Genomic DNA, 18,958 nt, shown 5'->3' with positions numbered 1-18,958 from the left:
TCAGAAAGGAACAAAGTGATCCCCGCTGTGTACCAAGAAAAAAATCCCACAATCACATATGCATACATACTTGCATTTGCCCAAGGAGTCACTAAAAGGACGCTTACGAAATAGAAGCGTGGCTCTAAGGAGCTAGAGGCATAGAGGATGGAACAGAGTGGCTGGGAGTAAGTTACTCATTTATACATTTTCAACTTATTTTAATTTTTTCAGTTAAAGGAATGTATTACCTGGCCAAAAAGTGGAAATAGAAAAAATGCCTAGAGCAGCTGTATGCTGGCTACCACACGGGGTAGGATTCTAAGTGAAACAAAGTTAACAAAGAAAAACAAAGTTAACAAAGAAAAAGAAAAAAAGGGCTCCTGGGTGGCTCAGGAGGTTAAGAATCTGCCTTTGGCTCAGGTCATGACCTGGGGGTCCTGGGATTGAGCCCCTTATCTGGCTCCCTGTTCAGTGGAGAGCCTGCTTCTCCCTCTCCCTCTGCTGCTCCCCCTGCTTGTGTGCTCTCACTTTCAGGCTCTCTCTCAAATAAATAAAATCTTAAAAAAAAAAACTAAATCCAGAAATTGCCCACTGTGCTTTTATTTTATTTTTAGTTTTCACTTTTACTTTACTTTTTTTAGAGGTTTATTTATCTGAGAGAGAGAGAGAGGTGGCAGCAGGGAGGGGCAGGGGGAGAGGGAGAGTCCTCAGCAGACCCTGCGCTGAGCGCTGAGCGAAGAGCCAGAGGTGGAGCTCGGACTCAGACCCAAAGATCACAACCTGAGCAGAACCCAAGAGTCAGGGACACTTAACCGACTGTGCCACCCATGCGCCCCTTGGCCACTGTGCTTTTAAATGCTGCCTGTTCTCTCAGGGCTGAAATTCAATTATATAAAAAGCAATATTTATATTTCCTTGCAATAAGCCTGTTGGGATGGAGTCTCAGCCCATTCCCCTCCCCCTTACCACTCCCACATTCCCCTTGAAACCTCCCTCGAGGTCCTGGGGGATGTTCTCACTAGATACCTAAAGTCCAATTCTCAAAAATATTTTTAAATTAGTGTTTTATTATTAAAGGAATAACGCATGTGCTAAAATAATATTTTCAATACTCAAGAGTATAAAAGTAAAATTCTTGCTCCACCGTTCCCCATCCTAGTCCCTCTCCATTAACACTTTCCCTGGTGAGAGGCAGGATTGTGCTGCTGAGACACTGGGACTCCCTGGCTTCAGCTCTCACCTCTGCCGCGAACTTGCTGGGTGATCCCAGGCTCGTCACTTACCACGCTGTTTCCCAGCCGATATAAATGGGATAGCAGTAGTACCTACCTAACAGAAAGCATTAAATGAGTTACAATATGTGCCTGCAACATAGTAAATACTATGTATGTGTCAGCTATCATTATCTTACAGAAAAAAAAAGTATGTAATTTGTGTAAGATATGCAATATTACATATGTGTCCTTAAACATATACATACATAATAGTATTGACGTGTGGTACACCTTGTTTTTTTCACTTAACATACCTTAGAAATCTTTTTATGTCAGCACATAAACCTAGCCCATTCTTCACTAAAGTGCATATTATTCTGCTGGATGAATGTACCTACATATAGGCAAGAAATGTTTACCAGGCATTGCTGTTACACCAGGCCCTATGTAGAGAAGACAGAAGAACTTCTCGGAGTTTGTTTTGCCCTCGGACAAATTTGTTGTGATTTATTATTTTTTAAGTAGGCTCCAGGCCCAGCATGGAGCCCCATGGGAGGTTTGAATTCATAACCCTGAGATCAAGACCTGAGCTGAACTCAAGAATTGGAAGCTTAACCGACGGAGCCACCCAGGCGCCCCCTTGTTTTTGTTGAAATTGTGTTAAACATAGAGAATGCAGGGAACACTGGCACCTATTTTATGTTAGGTCTTCCCCCACAAGAACACACCTATGGCCTTGTGACCATACTTTGCTGGGTCTCCTCGTTTCTAAATGCACTCTTTCCAAAGCTTATCATTGACCCCACCATGATTCCAGCTATTCCTGTAATTTCAATCACTCCCCACATTGTATGGTTGGCCTATATCTCTCTGCTAAGCTCCAGAACCATCTATCCAATAGCCTGCTAGTCTCAATTCCTACCTCAATGGTCCACAAGCATCTCAAATTCAATTAAGACCAGAGTTAAACCCATGCCCTCCCCACCCAAACCTGCTCCTGCTGCATCAGCCACTCAGGCCAATATCCCTACCCACCGCCCAGCTACCCTCATCATTTTGTTTTATTCATTTTTTAAAGATTTTATTTATTTATTTGACAGAGAGAGACTAAGAGAGAGAGGGAACACAAGCAGGGGGAGTGGGAGAGGGAGAAGCAGGCTTTCCAGCAGAGCAGGGAGCCCGATGCGGGGCTCCATCCCAGGACTCAGGAATCATGACCTGAGCCGAAGGCGGACGCTCAACAACTGAGTCACCGAGGCGCCTCTGCATTTTAAACATCAGTGGAACTCACCCATTTCTCTCTATTCTTCCCTACCTCAGGCTTTGTAATTTTGGTCTCTATCAGCCAAACAGAGGTAACTTCCTTACTCTCTCTGCTTTCTGTTCTCCATTCCATTTCCATTTTGCTGTCAGAGTTGTTTATCAAAAACACAAATCAATGCCTTCGCCCCTGGGCATTTCCAAGTCTGACCCTGCCTACAAACTGACCAGAAGACTGCACTCTCTTACTCTTCCCTTGCCTTGGCACATTCTGAGAATGCTCCTTCTGGCCACTCCTTGAAGCTCGGTTCAAGTATCTCCTCTTGAAAGTTTTCCAGCACTTACACTACCTCCAACCTCCCACCTCTGTCCTCTCTTATCACTGGAGCATCTCTTTATTGTTTTTATCATTTCATTTAGCACACAATCCTATAATCAGGCTTGTTGTTGTTTTGTTCTGTTCTGTTTTTGTCTGTCCATATACTCCCTGCTCTCCAGACTTTGAATGAGGCCCTTGATGGTGGATTTGGTATCTGGTCCATCTTTCCATTCTATAGCATTTAAGAGCAAGATCCAAAAATATGAGGGGGAGGGGGTGCCTGGGTGGCTCAGTGGGTTAAAGCCTCTGCCTTCGGCTCAGGTCATGATCCCAGGGTCATGGGACTGAGCCCCGCATCGGGCTGTCTGCTCAGCGGGGAGTCTGCTTCCTCCTCTCTCTGCCTACTTGTAATCTCTGTCTGTGAAATAAATAAATAAAATCTTTTTTAAAAAAAAAAAAAAACCAGTATGAGGGAAATGCTCAGAAATCTTTGCTGGTGGATGGTTTAATGAGCAAATGATCCAGAAGGGAAACTGTAAGATCTCCAAAGATTTAGCCTTGTTGAGTTTAATTGTCTAAAGAATTATTTGATTGCCTTCATTTCACACAAAAAATTTTGTTTCATCAAAGGGAGAAAGAGATGACAAACAACAGTCATTTCAGAAAATACAAAGAGTTTTCAGATTAAGTTGCTGAAGTTATAAATGCAGCTAAATGGGTAACTCTTGCAGGTGATATATGTCTCAGCAGTATATTTAAATCTTATTTTTATTTATTTATTTTTTTGACAGACAGAGATCACAAGTAGGCAGAGAGGCAGTCAGAGAGAGAGGAAGGAAGGCAGAGGCTTTAACCCACTAAGCCACCCAGGTGCCCCTTAAATCATATTTGATCACAAATTAATTTACTTGGAGAATTCAGTTGGCAAGCAAAACTCTTAATAGAATAGATATTTAAAACTATAACGTTATAATCTGAATCAAGAGATGAGAATGTGCTCTCTATATTCTTTGCTCTTGGGGTTTAGAAACAAGGTTTCCACTTGGTTTGTGCTTGGCTTCAGCGGAGCTAAATGTTTCTTCTGGTAACTGCTGCCCCTTAGTGTCCAGCCACATCACTGCAGCTGGAAGCCCTCTAATTCCAGAATGCTCTGGAAACTGTGTAAAGATTCCAGGCCCTTCAGGAGCTTATCTGTGATGTAAGCCAGCCCCGGCCTCTGCCCTCCAGGAGTCTCTCATAAACCAAGATAAAGTCAAAAGCCTTAATAAGACCCTGTCAGGCTCGGAAGACAAATGTACAAGTGACACGAAATCCTAGGGTGGGCAGGGAACACACATCTGTTTATAGCACAGAGGGGTGTGTGGTAGCACTCTACATGTTCTATTAATTCTTACAGTTTTACTTTTCTTCTTTTTAATTTTTTTTTTTTTTTAAATTTGACAGAGATCACAGTAGGCAGAGAGGCAGGCAGAGAGAGAGGGGGAAGCAGGCTCCCCGCTGAGCAGAGAGCCCGATGCGGGGCTGGATCCCAGTGCCCTGGGATCATGACCTGAGCCGAAGGCAGAGGCTTTAACCCACTGAGCCACCCAGGCGCCCCTCTTTTTAATTTTTTAAAAGATTTTATTTATTGGGGCACCTGGGTGGCTCAGTGGGTTAAGCCTCTGCCTTCGGCTCAGGTCATGATCCCGGGGTCCTGGGACTGAGCCCTGCATCAGGCTCCCTGCTTGGCAGGAAGCCTACTTATCCCTCTCTCACTCCCCTGTTTGTGTGCCCTCTCTTGCTGTCTCTCTCTGTCAAATAAATAAATAAAATCTTTAGAAAAAAAAAAAGTACTTTCAGAGGCGCCTGGGTGGCTCAGTCAGTTAGTTAAGTGTCTGACCCTTGATTGTGACTCAGGTTGTGATCTCAGGATTGGGAGATCAAGCCCTGCATCAGGCTTCAGGGTGGGTTTGGAGCATCCTTAAGATTCTCTCCCTCTGCCTCTCCCTCCCCACAAAAAAAAAAAAAAAAAAGAAGTATTTTCAATTAAAACATCAACTGTAATTGTACAGTATTTAAAATTGTAATTTATCTCCATATTAGGCAATGTCCTTTTTTTAAAAGATTTTATTTTATTTATTTAAATTATTTATTTATTTATTTATCACAAGTAGGCAGAGAGGCAGGCAGAGAGAGAGAAGGAGAAGCAGGCTCCCTGCCGAGCAGAGAGCCTGATATAGGGCTCCATCCCAGGACCCCAAGATCATGACCTGAGCCGAAGGCAGAGGCTTAACCCACAGAGCCACACAGGCACCCCTTAGGCAATGTCTTTTAAGGTATAATGTTAATTTTAAACTTCGCATATAAAATTCTAGATTCAAAATGATCCTGTTATGTTTTTATATATGCAAGAGAAAAGACAAAGGAAATGATGCAAAAAGTTAATAGGCGTTTTTACAAGGTGATTTTCTTTTTTCTGCTTGTGTTAGTTATTCTTGGTTTTGGTAATTTTAAATCTTCAGTAATAGCTATAATTCACTTTTATAACCCCCAAAAATGAAATAAAGTGTTTTAAAAATCATAGAATTGGGGCTCCTGGGTGGCTCAGCCCGCTAAGCGTCTTTCTTTGGCACAGGTCATGATCCCAGGGTCCTCAAGCCCCGCATCTGGCTCTCTGCTCAGCAGGGAGTCTGCTTCTCCCTCTAACCTTCTCCCCTCTCATGCTCTCTCTCACTCTCTCGCTCTCAAATAAATAAATAAAACCTTTTTTAAAAAATCATACAGCTGGGGCACCTGAGTGGCTCAGTGGGTTGAGCCTCTGCCTTCAGCTGGAGTCGTGGTCTCAGGGTCCTGGGATCGAGCCCCGCATCGGGCTCTCTGCTCAGCAGGGAGCCTGCTTCCCCCCGCTCTCTCTGCCTGCCTCTCTGCCTACTTGTGGTCTCTCTATCTGTCAAGTAAATAAATAAAATCTTAAAAAATAATAATAATAAAAATAAATTAAAAAAATAAAAAATAAAAAAAAAATCATACAGCTGACAAAGCATTTGAACCACCTGAACATAGATTTTTGGCTGTACTATTCATAGACTTTCCTTAGGCACCTTCCAGTTTGCAAAGCCCTTTTTGTGCACACTAGTAAGTAACACATATTTGCCTAGTGCTAGACATTGTCTGTGGGAAATTATATAATTCAGGCAAATGCTCAAATATTACCGAAAAATACATTACAGATTATTATTAAATACTAAACCAACCATAAGGTACATACATAATTGGACCTTCTTTTTCACAAGAGAAAAAGGACAACCTCAAGTTAATGCTTTTGAAGTTCTTTTACCTTGACAGATTTTTCTATTCCAAAATCAGTTTAAAGGGACACCTGGGTGGCTCAGTCCATTAAGTATCCACCTTCGGCTCAGGTCATGATCTTGGGGTCCTGGGATTGAGCCCCCATTGGGCTCCCTTTTCAACCGGGAGTCTGCTTCTCCCTCTCATTCTCCCTCTGCCCAACCTCCTGCTTGTGTGCTTGCTCTCTCTCTCCAAAAAAACTTAAAAAATCAGTTTAAGGATCAGCATGCACATTCACACGTGTAAGTGGGCTGCCCTGTGTGTTCCCATCCTTCAGAAAACAATTAGGACAATGACGTGAAGGGCAGAGGAGGAATTCCAAGGAGAGCCAAGACTACACACTTGTCCTCACCCTTGCAGTTCAAAAACAAACAAACAAACAAACAAAACAAAACAAAAAAACACAGGCTTAGGGGACTGGCCACACATTCCTGTCAGGAAAGTCTGTCTCTGCTCCAGGAATTGCAGAAGGGAGACTTCCGTTCTCTCCCCCTTAAGTGATGTTTCCTACATCCCTGAATTTCCTGCTGAAAGGAAAGTATTTTTCATCTTGCTCTCTACCTGAAAACTAAAGCTGAGAGTCGAAAAGAAGAGGAATTATAGGGGTGCCTGACTGGCTCAGGGGGGTTGTGTGCTAGAGTCCCATGTTGGGCATGGAGATTACTTAAAAATAAAATCTTAAAAAGAAAGGGATGCCTGGATGGCTCAGTTGGTTAAGCGTCTGTCTTCAGCTCAGGTCATAACCCCAGAGTCCTGGAATCAGCCCTGTGCTGGACTCCCTGCTCAGCAGGGAGCCTGCTTCTCCCTCTCCCTCTGCTGCTGCTCCCCCTGCTTGTGCTCTCTCTCTGTTAAATAAACAAATACAAATCTTTTTAAAAACTCACACAAACAAGGGGCACCTGGGTGGCTCAGTTGGTTAAGCTGCTGCCTTCGGCTCAGGTCATGATCCCAGGTTCCTGAGATTGAATCCTGTGTAAGGCTCCCTGCTCAGTGGGGAACCTGCCTCTCCCTCTAGCTCTACCTGCTGCTCCCCCTACTTGTGTGCTCTCTGTCATATAAATAAATAAAATCTTAAAAAAAAACAACAAAACAAAACAAAAAAAGACCAAAAAAACCTACAAACAAAAAACATTGCGGCTTCTGCTTTGCTTCCTCTTGGACCGTGCGCTCTGGGGGAAGTCAGTCACCATGTTGTGAGGACACCCCAGGAGCCCTACGGAGAGATCCCTGTGGCAAACAACAGAGGCCTCCAGCCAACAAGCAGCACCAACCCACCAGGCATGTGGGATCCTGCTTAGAAGGGGGTCCTCCAGCCAGAGTCAAGTCTTCACATGACCGCAGTATGACCTTTTGGGAAGCCCCAAGTCACAACCAGAGCTACACAGCTCCCAAATTCCTGAAATTATATGAGATAATACATGTTGTTTTAAGCAAAATTTGGGGTAAATTGTTATGAAACATAGACATCTAGAGTAGCTAATTAGTTAATAGTCTTTTTTACATGACTCTTCAGAAAAATGGTGCCATGTAATAGATAGATTCTTTCAATTAAAGGTTCTCAGGAATAAAAACGTGAGGAAATTCTCATATGTGGTTTCAGAATGGAGAAACATGCCAACCTCTTACAGTAGAGGGCACTGTTTCCTATTTTCTACAGCACCTTTCTCCACAGAGCAGCAGTGAAAATTTAGGGGAAGTGAAGTTCTGTGCCAGTGACCTCCTTGAATGTCTTAACAGAGTTAATACAGGGCTTTAAAAAAATGTGCAGTTTAGCCAAAAATCACCTCAGATCACACAGTAGCTTTGCTTTGTCACTCCTCAGCAACATCCAAGCAACATCTCCTTTAACAAAACTTCTCTGGATTATTCCCAAAGTTCTTTGCCATGCATTAGCACTTATCTCTCATTTGTCTGTTTCTGTGATACACAATCCAGAACTCCAAAAGCCTTCCACCAGCCCCTTCCCAGCTTCCCACGGGGAGAAGTGGAGAGAAGAGTGCCCATCTCAGAGTCTTCAGGGACAAAGGTTTCTCCTCCTCCCATTGGAGCCCCTCCAATAAATGGCAAACCCCAAAGTTTTCTCCTTCTGAAACCTGACCTGTAGCACAGGCTCATTCCAACCCCATTGGCTACCACAGAGGAGGTGAGAGTTCCTGGTACAGACACCACACACATACTGGCCGCGGTGGCAATGGCTGCAGAGTCGAGCAGAGCAGTGAACCGTCTCCAGGGTCTGGAACCACAGAGGGAGTTCTCTCCCCCAGCCAGTTCTGCAGTGTGGTTTTGGACATCATTCTTAGAAGGTTTGCCTCCAGCACTGTTTCTTGACAGTTCTCACAAGAGTTTTGAGAGCCACTCATGTTTACATCAATGAATTCCTTTCTGCTTCAGCAGCTAGACTCAGCTTCCATTGCTCACAATTAAGAGCCCTAAGTGATGCACCCCATTCAAGACACTCTGCTACAGGGGCGCCTGGCTGGCTCAGTCAGGAGAGCCTGAGACTCTCGATCTCAGGGCTGTGAGTTCTAACCCCACACTGAGTGTAGAGAGTACTTAAAAAAAAAAAAAAAAATAGAGTGCCTGGGTGGCTTAGTCATTAAGCATCTGCCTTCAGCTTCCAGATGATCCCAGGGTCCTGAGATCCAGCCTTGCATCAGACTCCCTGCTCAGTGGGGAGACTACTACTCCCTCTCCCACTATCCCAGCTTGTGTTCCCTCTCTCACTGTGTCTCCCTGTCAAATAAATAAAATCCTTAAAAAAAAAAAACTTACATAAAATAAAATAATAAAATACTTCTGATAAGTTGATCAAGCCTCCAAGAAACACTGCCCTTGGTTCAGAAAGCAACAGACTCCACAAAGAACTAGCCTGATAGACTGGATTTGCCAGTTTCAGGTTAAGTAACAAACCTATGCAAGGCTGCAGAGCCTCATTATGGTTGCATCTTTCCAGATTCCCTGGAGTTTACTAAGGCTCTTCACTTCCAACCAGAGTGGGATGGGGTCCTTGGTGTGAAGGTCCTACATCATTTGTTTTTCTTTGGAGCTTTAATACATATGCCTCCAAACGACCTGGATTCCAAGGAAGTTATTTGCTCATTTTCAGGATGTACACTCCTACTTTTCCCAAGAGCTCAGAAACAGACGGGTGGTGGTAAAAGTTGCTCTGATATCCTAATCTTAGTCAACTCTGAGTTCCCAAGTTTATATAATAATGATCTATTCCTCCTCCTACCTTGATTTGGCTCCCAATTATATGGACATGATATCCTTCAATGTTTACTTTTCTTTATCCAAACCAAATTATTTGGTTACAATTGAATAATCTTTTAGATTTTTTAAATATTGTATGTATCCACCAAGTTGACACATTTCTCTTCAGAGTCTATAACCTTACCAATATGTTTATTTCTTATGTATCATCCCTGTGAAGGAATGTGAGTTGAAAAACTCCTATACTTACTCACTTATAAACACAATTTATAGTTTTGAAATAAATGTTGAGAATTCTGAAAGAATTTGTTCTGAAAACTCTGAAATTCTGAAGAATTTGTTTTTAGACATCAGAATGATTAGGCCCCACCCTGCTTCTCATTGCCCCTGGATGGTAGATGGATCAGCCATTTCCCCTCACCTCACTCTTGGCCTGATGCTCCCTGAGCCAGTCTGTGCTGAGACTTGACCAGCAAGAGAAGATGGCAGAAGGCTGAGAAGGAATGAAGGACTCTGGGAAATCCCTCGAGTTTCACTTACTCCTGGAACTTCATTTTGATCCCCTCAAGAGAGAGGCTCCACCCTCTTTGCACCTATCAAAAGGTAACTGACAAATTGAAATTGGTCCTGGCAGTTCCATCTTTTACTTTTTTCTTTTTTTTTTTAAAGAATTTTATTTATTTATTTGACAGAGAGCACAAGCAAGGGGAGCGGCGGAGGGAGAAGGAGAAGTGGGTTCCCTGCTAAGTAAGAAGGTCAAGCAGGGAGCCCGATGTGGGGCCCGATCCCAGGACCCTGGGATCATGACCTGACCCAAAGGCAGATGCTCAACTGACTGAGCCACCAGGTGCCCCCAGTCTCATCTTTCAGCAAGAAAACTCTTTATGGCTTCAAATTCTGAATAGATAAGAACTTCCACTGAGCCCTTTTAAAAACTGGCTAAAGAAAATGGCAGGCAAATTTAACTAAAGATGTTCCTAGGAGCTCATGGACTTATATTGTATTATAAACAATTTTTAATTTTTCTAAAAATCTTGGTAAGAAAGTTGCTGCAGAAGATTCTAGGTTTGATTATTAAAAACAAGAATGGCATGGGTCAGGAAAATTTTTATCTACAGAATCCATCTCAGAGAGAGAATGAATATATGGAAGCCCAGATATCACATGATACATATAAGTCTTATACGGGTGGGCTGTGTTTGATAATGTTTCCCATTCCTGCCTTCCTAAAGCTTCTGTTCTCTTTGTTCCCATGATCTCTTACTATGCTGGTTTCCTTCCAACCTCTAACTCTTCTTCCTCCATGTTCTTTCCTCTGCAGGAATCTTGACTTCCAATATCTGCCCTTTAAATGTGGGTATTTGCCATAGCTCTATGTGGTCAACGCAGGCAATTTTATCTACTGTGATGGTTGTGCCTTCAAACTATGAAATTCCAATTCCCAAATCTATTTCCTCAACCCTGACCTGAGACCCCTGAGAATCATATCAGCACTGTTTTAGTTCCATTCAATTAGAATATAGACCTATAACTTCTCGGGTCACACCAGTGTTTTGCATAGCCTATCTGCCTACTCTGGTGCCTAAATGGGGTATCTCTCAATTGGATGGGGACCCCAGATGTGGGGCGACTATCTGGTAAAAGCCACAGGAGGTGAGAGAATCCACCTGAGACAGAACAAAAAAGAGATACAAGTTTACTGAATATACCTCAGGGAGCAGGACAGCTGAGGAGAGGCTGTCTGGAATGAGGCAGTGGATGGGGGCTGTTTTTAAATGGAGGAGATGAGAAGGTACGGTGATGTATAGAATCTTCCCTTTTTTCGGAACTATGCCTGGTTTTAAGTAGCCCATTGGTCAGTTAGGGCCTGTCTCTATTTTGAGGTGGGTCGCCTGCTGGACCTTGTGCCTTCTACATTCCATTGCTCAAGCCTATTTGCCTAAAAGCGGGCCTCTGACTTATCATTTTTATACTTACACTTCCAGGAGGAGAAATTAGGTTATGAATTGTATTACTCTTTCTTTCTTTCTTTCTTTTTTTTAAAGATTTTATTTATTTGACAGAGAGAAAGAGAGATCACAAGTAGGCAGAGAGGCAGGCAGAGAGAGAGGGAGAAGCAGGCTCCCCGCTGAGCAGAGAACCTGATGCGGGGCTCTATCCCAGGACCCCGGGATCATGACCTGAGCCAAAGGCAGAGGCTTAACCCACTAAGCCACCCAGGCGCCCCTGCATTACTCTTTCTTCGGACTTGAATTGGCTATAGGCTATACTACTTAGAATGCATTTGTCATCAAGTACTAGAATAACGAATACAAGTGCTTAAAACTTAATAAGGACATTTGCTATCTCACACAATAAAGGTTAGTTGTTTCAGTATTTCAACAATGTCAGCAAGGACCCAAGATTTTCTGTCTTCTAGCTCTCATCCCTGACTTGTCCCCTGGTCACAAAGTAGCTGTCTGAAGTCCAGGCATTGTCTCTTTGGAATAGCTATGAAGGATTATTTGGAGAAATCCATCCATGTCTCCAGACTTTCTAAATTTTCTAATACTATCCCTGTATTCAGTCAACATAGGAGAGAAAGAAGTTTCTAAACTGTATCAGACTGGACTCCCCCAAAATTGCATAAGCAATTTGGTGTTTTGGGAAACTGCCACTTAACTATGTTGAGGGAAGCTGCTAGAATGAGTCTTATACAAGTCTACTAGGGGGATGGCTATTGTTTGAACATATCCTCCCCTCTCTATGAAAACTGTCAGGACAAATTCCCATGTGGTCTTTGTGTAGAGAAGAGTCCTAATATGTCTAAGCAATTATCTTACAGACATTAAATTGCCCGGCCGATAAGGTGTCCTCTTTTTCTTTGGTTGTTAGAAGGAGTGGAGTCAAATCTGGGGCCCCGCAGCCAAACACATGACTTTATCACCTATTTAAACTCAAATACCTACAGCAGGGGTTACGTTCGAACTGTTCAACAAGTACAACACACATGGACCAATCAGAACTGACAGCAATTATAAACAATGAGTTGGCCTCCATGGCCAGGCAGCTAATGCAGACAGGCAAAAGAAAGAATAAGGAAAAAAAAAAAAAATCTTGACTTATTTTTGTTTTATTCACATTTGATAGAGATCTGAGTCCAGAGAAATAGTCCATGATGATGAGTGGGGATGACACTCTGCCTCAATGTTGGGAATGACACTTACCTCAGTGTTGCCTCAGTGAGGGGACTCTGGTAAATTGCACAGGCCATACCCTCTTAGGAATAGGGACTGTTCCTCAGATTCTGATGATTACCGCCAGACTACAATATGGCTCAGAGCTCCCAGAACTTCCACTCTTTTTAGAAAAAAACAGGAATCCTCATTTTTGAGAATGCCTGGATTTTAACTCTAATTCAAAACAACAAACGAACACACCCAAATGAAAATAAACTGACAAAGCTGCAGGCCAATTCCCACGGAGGAATTCAGCTCAACCCAGCCAGCTGTGACTTCCGCTTATTAATCTTACTCCACCACCGGCCCCATTTTATGTTTCAGTCTTGTGGTTTCTTCTTCTCTCCTACTTAATTTCCAATTTCGTATCCTATTTTGTGTATTCTTATGTATCACTTTAAATCCTACCTGGGAGGGGGCGCCTGGGTGGCTCAGTCAGTTAAGTGGCTGCCTTCTGCTCAGGCCATGGTTCTAGGGTCTTGGGATCGAGCCCCACATCAGGCTCTAGGCTCAGCAGGGAGCCTGTTTCTCTCTCCCTCTGCCTGCCACTCTGCCTACTTGTGCTCTCTCTCTGTACCTCTCTGTCAAATAAATAAATAAAATCTTAAAAAAAAACCAAACCACTTTATATATATATGTATACATATATATACATATATATATAAAATCCTACCTAGGGCAGAGCAGAATATAAATAGACTGCAGGACACCCTCACCCCCCGTATGCCATCAGCATCTCACCCCACAAGTCGCACGAGACTGTGTCATTTGTACTCCATGTCATCCTCATTCCTCTAGTCCATATAGGACTCTCCTTGATTTGCTGTCAACAGCAATACCCACACTCACCGCACTTCGTAAACCAGCCCTCCTGAAGCTCCCTATAGCCTCAGGCTTTCCTCTATCTCTGCACAGGAAGTAGACTAGAGGATAATAATAGGAGCTAACATTAATGAACACATACCCTGGCCAAGGACTCTCCTAAGCATTTTAAATGTACTCACTTCATCCTCAGAAATCTTTCTTTCTTTCTTTCCTTTTTTTTTTTTTTTTTTTTTTTAGTAAGCTCAATACCCTAAGTGGGGCTTGAACTCACAAACCAAAATCAAAAATCAAGGGTCCCCTGCCCCACCAACTGAGCCAGCCAGGTGCCTGATCATCCTCAAAAATCTTAACAGGATGGGGCGCCTGGGTGGCTCAGTGGGTTAAAGCCTCTGCCTTCGGCTCAGGTCATGATCCCAGGGTCCTGGGATCGAGCCCCACATCGGGCTCTCTCCTCCACAGGGAGCCTGCTTCCTCCTCTCTCTCTCTGCCTGCCTCTCTGCCTACTTGTGATCTCTCTCTGTCAAATAAATTAATAAAATCTTAAAAAAAAAATCTTAACAGGAATAATTGGCCCAGGTTTACAACCCTTTAAGCTAAGGCACCAAGAGGTTACATAGCTTTGCCAAAGTCCCCACCATGGCGAAGGGAGGATTTGAACCCTTGGCATCTGGCTCCAGAAGTACTTAATCTTCACCACTGGGAGGTGTGCGCGCAGGGTCGGCGGGGTGGAAATCTGTCTCAAGCTGTTTCTTGGAGACTCGGTGGCTTCCTCTGTTTCCTCAGAGACCCATGGGCTCTAAGTCATAAATTACAGCAATTCCTGCTTTCGTTAGTGATAAGGAACACACCTTCCACGCCCTGAGTCTGGACTCTCGCGGCCACAGAGGCTTCCTCAGAACTCTGCGATTCCCAGCCAGGCCTCCTCACTGCAGCTCTGGGACAGACGGATGACTGCTCTAAACTCCACCCCCTGAAATTTAGATAAGAGCATTCGCCTTACCTCATCTCCCCAGAAGGCAACTGGAAGGTCAAAAGGGGGGGAAAGGGGGGCGGGGGAGGTTCTTGTTTCTAAACCTAGTAGCTGGAGTTTGAGGGAGGAGGGCTTGGAGCCAAAAGAGTAGGAGTTGGCAAGCACAAACAAGGGCAGAGGGTGGGTGCCATGGGGCAGCCTCTTTAAAAGGTGCCCTTACCTTGGCCACAAAGGAAACACACACACAGCGCCGCGCATAGCCACACAGCCCATAAGCAATAAGCAGCCTGATAGAGGCTCAGAGCCTTGGGGTTCTGATAGGCCCCTTGCCCTGCGGTTACCTTCCTTCTGGCTCCTGTGGCCATTCTGGCTCCTGTTTGACTCTCACCTCACCTTGAAAACTTCAGGGTTTCCTGTCCCTGTCCAGGCGGAAGGATCCAGAAGTAACTTCAATATATAACCGGGGCTCCCTAGACCTAGACCTGCTCAAGACATTTAACTTAATCTCATGTCTTCCCAGACATATCATGTCATGTCATGCTCATGTCTTCCCAGATGCCAGTTTCATTCCACTCCCAAGAAGACCCGGCAGGCATGTGTACCCCTCCTCAGAGCTGCCAGCACTGGGAATGGGGAGACCATCAATGCTGGACTTGTCCAGCATTGATGTCCAATACACACAACACTATCTTGAAACAAAGACTCCAGCACAGGTTCTGAAGACTGGAACATTTCTCTTCCTGAAATAACTTTTCTAACCCACCTGAAAACAAAAATTAAGAGGATCAATCCTGTGTCAGGGGGCAGTGAATGAATGAGTTGTGTCAAGTAATTAGAAAATGGGGGCACCTGGGTGGCTCAGCGGGTTAAGCCTCTGCCTTCGGCTCAGGTCATGATCTCGGGGTCCTGGGATCAAGCCGCACGTCGGGCTCTCTGCTCGGTGGGGAGCCTGCTTCCCCTTCTCTCTCTGCCTGCCTCTCTGCCTACTTGTGATCTCTCTGTGTCAAATAAATAAATAAAATCTTGAAAAAAATGACACAAAAGGTATGTACGTGATTTATCACATGCTCTGACCGAGGTATAAGCATCCCTCCACACATGCTAACATTCACTCAGGATCCTGCCTTGAATAACTAACCAAACTCAACACCCCTTACACCATGAGCTACTACGGCAACTACTACAGAGGCCTGAGCTGAGGAGACCACAGATATGGCTGCAGCCAGCCACGGCGTTATGAAGGGCACGGATTCTCTGCCTTCCATGAAATTCTGCCCCAAGAGCCCAACATCTGAGGGCATAAAAGGATTATCCAAATCTGACTACAATAATCAAACCAAACCAGATCATTCAGCACCAAGCCAAAATCAAGAGCATTTAGCGTCTAAGATTTTAGGAATATTTATCACTTCATAATGGCCTCTTTCATGTCTCCTGGTTTCCTTTATTTGTGCTTTCATAACTGTGAGATTTCTCTATTCCTTTTGCAATAAATTAAGTTAAAACAGCAAAAAAGGAAAGAAGGGAGGGAAGAGGGAAGGGAGGAAGGAAAGAAGGGAGGTAGGGAAAGTTGAGAGTATGCAAACAGTAAAATTATAGAATGACAGGCATTCTAGGAAGATCAGAACAAATATGTAGGAGCAAAAGGCACATGTGAAATGTCCTCACTGCTAGTTAATGATAAATCCTGTCAGAGTGGAATTCTCAGGCACAGCCAGCCAGATCCAGATGGTGGGTGTGAGGTTGGGGGTGGGGGTCCTGGTCTCGGTTTTTCCCCATCCTTAGAAGCATATTAACATCACCATGAGGCAGCAAAGCCCTAAGAATTTTACTATTCTTGACTGCTTCCCATAAGTGCAATATGAACAGATCAGAGGTCTTAATCAACAGAACCTTTTAATCCTGTAGCATGCTTTTTGTATGTGGAGGGCCATACTGTATGTCAGTAGAGGGCAACTAGGAAAATCCAGTGGGAAAAGCTACAACCTGTTTTCCTCAACAAATGCATTGCAAGGGAGGATAAAAGATAAATTAAGAGACTTAAAAGATATTAATCAGTTGCAGTGTGAGCTTTCATTGGGTTCTGACTTTTTTTAAAACTAAAAAAAACGGGCACCTGGTTGGCCCAGTTAGTTAAGCGACTGCCTTCAGCTCAGGTCATGATCCTGGAGCCCTGGGATCAAGTCCTGCATCAGGCTCCCTGCTCAGCAGGGAGTCTGCTTCTTCCTCTGACCCTCTCCCCTCTCATGCTCTTTCTCATACTCACACACACACACTCTCCCTCTCAAATAAATAAAAGCTTTAAAATAAATAAAAATAAAACTGAAAAAAAGAAACCACTAAGAATATTTGAGACAATTGGAAATTTGAATGCTGACAGAATACTTGATATTAAGAAATTGCCTTTTGTAAAGCATAATTTTTAAATTCTGTATCTTAGGGGCACCTGGGTGGCTCAGTGGGTTAAAGCCTCTGCCTTCAGCTCAGGTCATGATCCCAGGGTCCTGGGATGGAGCCCCACACCGGGCTCTCTGCTCAGCAGGGAGCCTGCTTCCTCCTCTCTCTCTCTCTGCCTGCCTCTCTGCCTACTTGTGATCTCTCTCTGTCAAATAAATAAAGTATTTTAAAAAAATTAAAGTAAATAAAATAAATTCCATATCTTTTAGAGTACTGAAACATTTACAAGTGAAATAAAATGATTTCCAGGATTGGCTTCCGAATAAATGAGATGAGGAGGTGAATGGGGTAGAATTTAAACAGCAGTTAATGTTTGTGAGGACTGAGTGATGGATACACAGCACTTCCTTATACAATACACCATCTACGAGAGTACAAATCCTCCCTAATTAAGTTTTTAAAAAGTAATAAGAAAAGAAAAAAGAATTCTAGTTTTAATTAACAGAAACATTATTGAATAAACACCATCTTCCTCTTGGCCCTGCAATTTTTTTAAAAAAACCACAAATTCTGGTAGAGCAGTTATATATATATATAAATTTTAAAGATTTTATTTATTTATTTGACAGACAGATCACAAGTAGGCAGAGAGGCAGGCAGAGAAAGAGAGGGGAGGAAGCAAGCTCCCTGTCGAGCAGGGAGCCCGATGAGGGGCTCGATCCCAGGACCCTGAGATCATGACCCGAGCAGAAGGCAGAGGCTTTAACCCACCGAGCCACCCAGGCGCCCCTAGAGCAGTTGTATTTTTTTTTTTAAGATTTTATTTATTTATTTGACAGACAGAGATCAAAGGTAGGCAGAGAGGCAAGCAGAGAGAGAGGAGGAAGCAGGCTCCCCGCTGAGCAGGGAGCCTGATGTGGGGCTCGATCCCCAGACCCTGGGATCATGACCTGAGCTGAAGGCAGAGGCTTTAACCCACTGAGCCATCCAGGCGCCCCGAGCAGTTGTATTTTTAACAAAATCTCCCATCTACAAAAATCTTTGGAGTGAAAACCTGTCTGTCAACAGTAAGAACAAGACACAGTCCCCTACCCTACAGTGCCCAAGACACAGTCCCCTACCCTACGGTGCCCTTCTGAAAGAACTCAGAACACAAAGCTTGGCTACAACTGCTTTCTCTGGATTAAGTAATTAAGTCTACCCTGTGCTACACAGAAGCTATAATTAAACCCTTCTGTGTACTGAAGTCATTCACCCCGGGCTACATGGTGAAACTGGGTGAGGAACTTGGAACTGAGCCAAGACACAGTGATGTTGAGAATTTATCCATTTGCAGGTGAGCGAGCCACGGCCCAGGGCTCGGAGTTTAGGCTGTTAGTATCAGCTGTGGTGACCAAAGCCATGCCTTCACATTCTCCATGAAGGAATGATAGAAAACGTTCTAGAATAGGGGTGCCTGGGTGGCTCAGTGGGTTAAGCCTCTGCTTCGGCTTAGATCATGGTATCCTGGTCCTGGGATCGAGCCCCGCATCAGGCTCTCTGCTCAGCAGGGAGCCTGCTTCCCCTTCTCTCTGTCTGCCTCTCTGCCTACTTGTGATCTCTGTCAGATAAATAAATAAAATCTTAAAAAAAAAAAAAAGAAAGAAAGAAAAGAAAAGAAAACTTTCCAGAATAAACAATGTTGGGAACAGAAGTTTTCTGCAGCCCACCCAGAAAAGCAATTTAGATTTCCTCTCAGAGATAATACAAAGAGAAATGGGATGAAATTTCCCCCAGGCCAGACTCTTTCAAACGTCACTGCCTGACGGGTGAGAAGGAGCTGAAGGAAAATATAGAGGAAGGACACAGCTTTATTTCTTCCAAGACATTCAGATTGGCGAGTATTTAAGACTGTGACAACTGTTTACGACAGAGCAGATAAACAGACACGCACACAGTGTTGACAAGTACTGACTGACCCAACATCCAGAGGGTAATTTATCATGATCAGAATGACACACCCCCTAGGGGCGCCTGGGTGGCTCAGTGGGTTAAGCCGCTGCCTTCGGCTGGGGTCCTGATCTCAGGGTCCTGGGATCGAGTCCCGCATCGAGTCCCGCATCGAGCCCCGCATCGGGCTCTCTGCTCAGCAGGGAGCCTGCTTCCTCCTCTCTCTCTGCCTGCCTCTCTGCCTGCTTGTGATCTCTCTCTGTCAAATAAATAAATAAAATCTTTAAAAAAAAAAAATGACACA

Source organism: Enhydra lutris, unplaced genomic scaffold (assembly GCF_002288905.1).
Source record: "Enhydra lutris kenyoni isolate GAN:26980312 unplaced genomic scaffold, ASM228890v2 scaffoldscaffold19, whole genome shotgun sequence".
NCBI classification, from domain to species: Eukaryota; Metazoa; Chordata; class Mammalia; order Carnivora; family Mustelidae; genus Enhydra; species Enhydra lutris.
Note: the sequence above shows the minus strand (reverse complement) of the source record.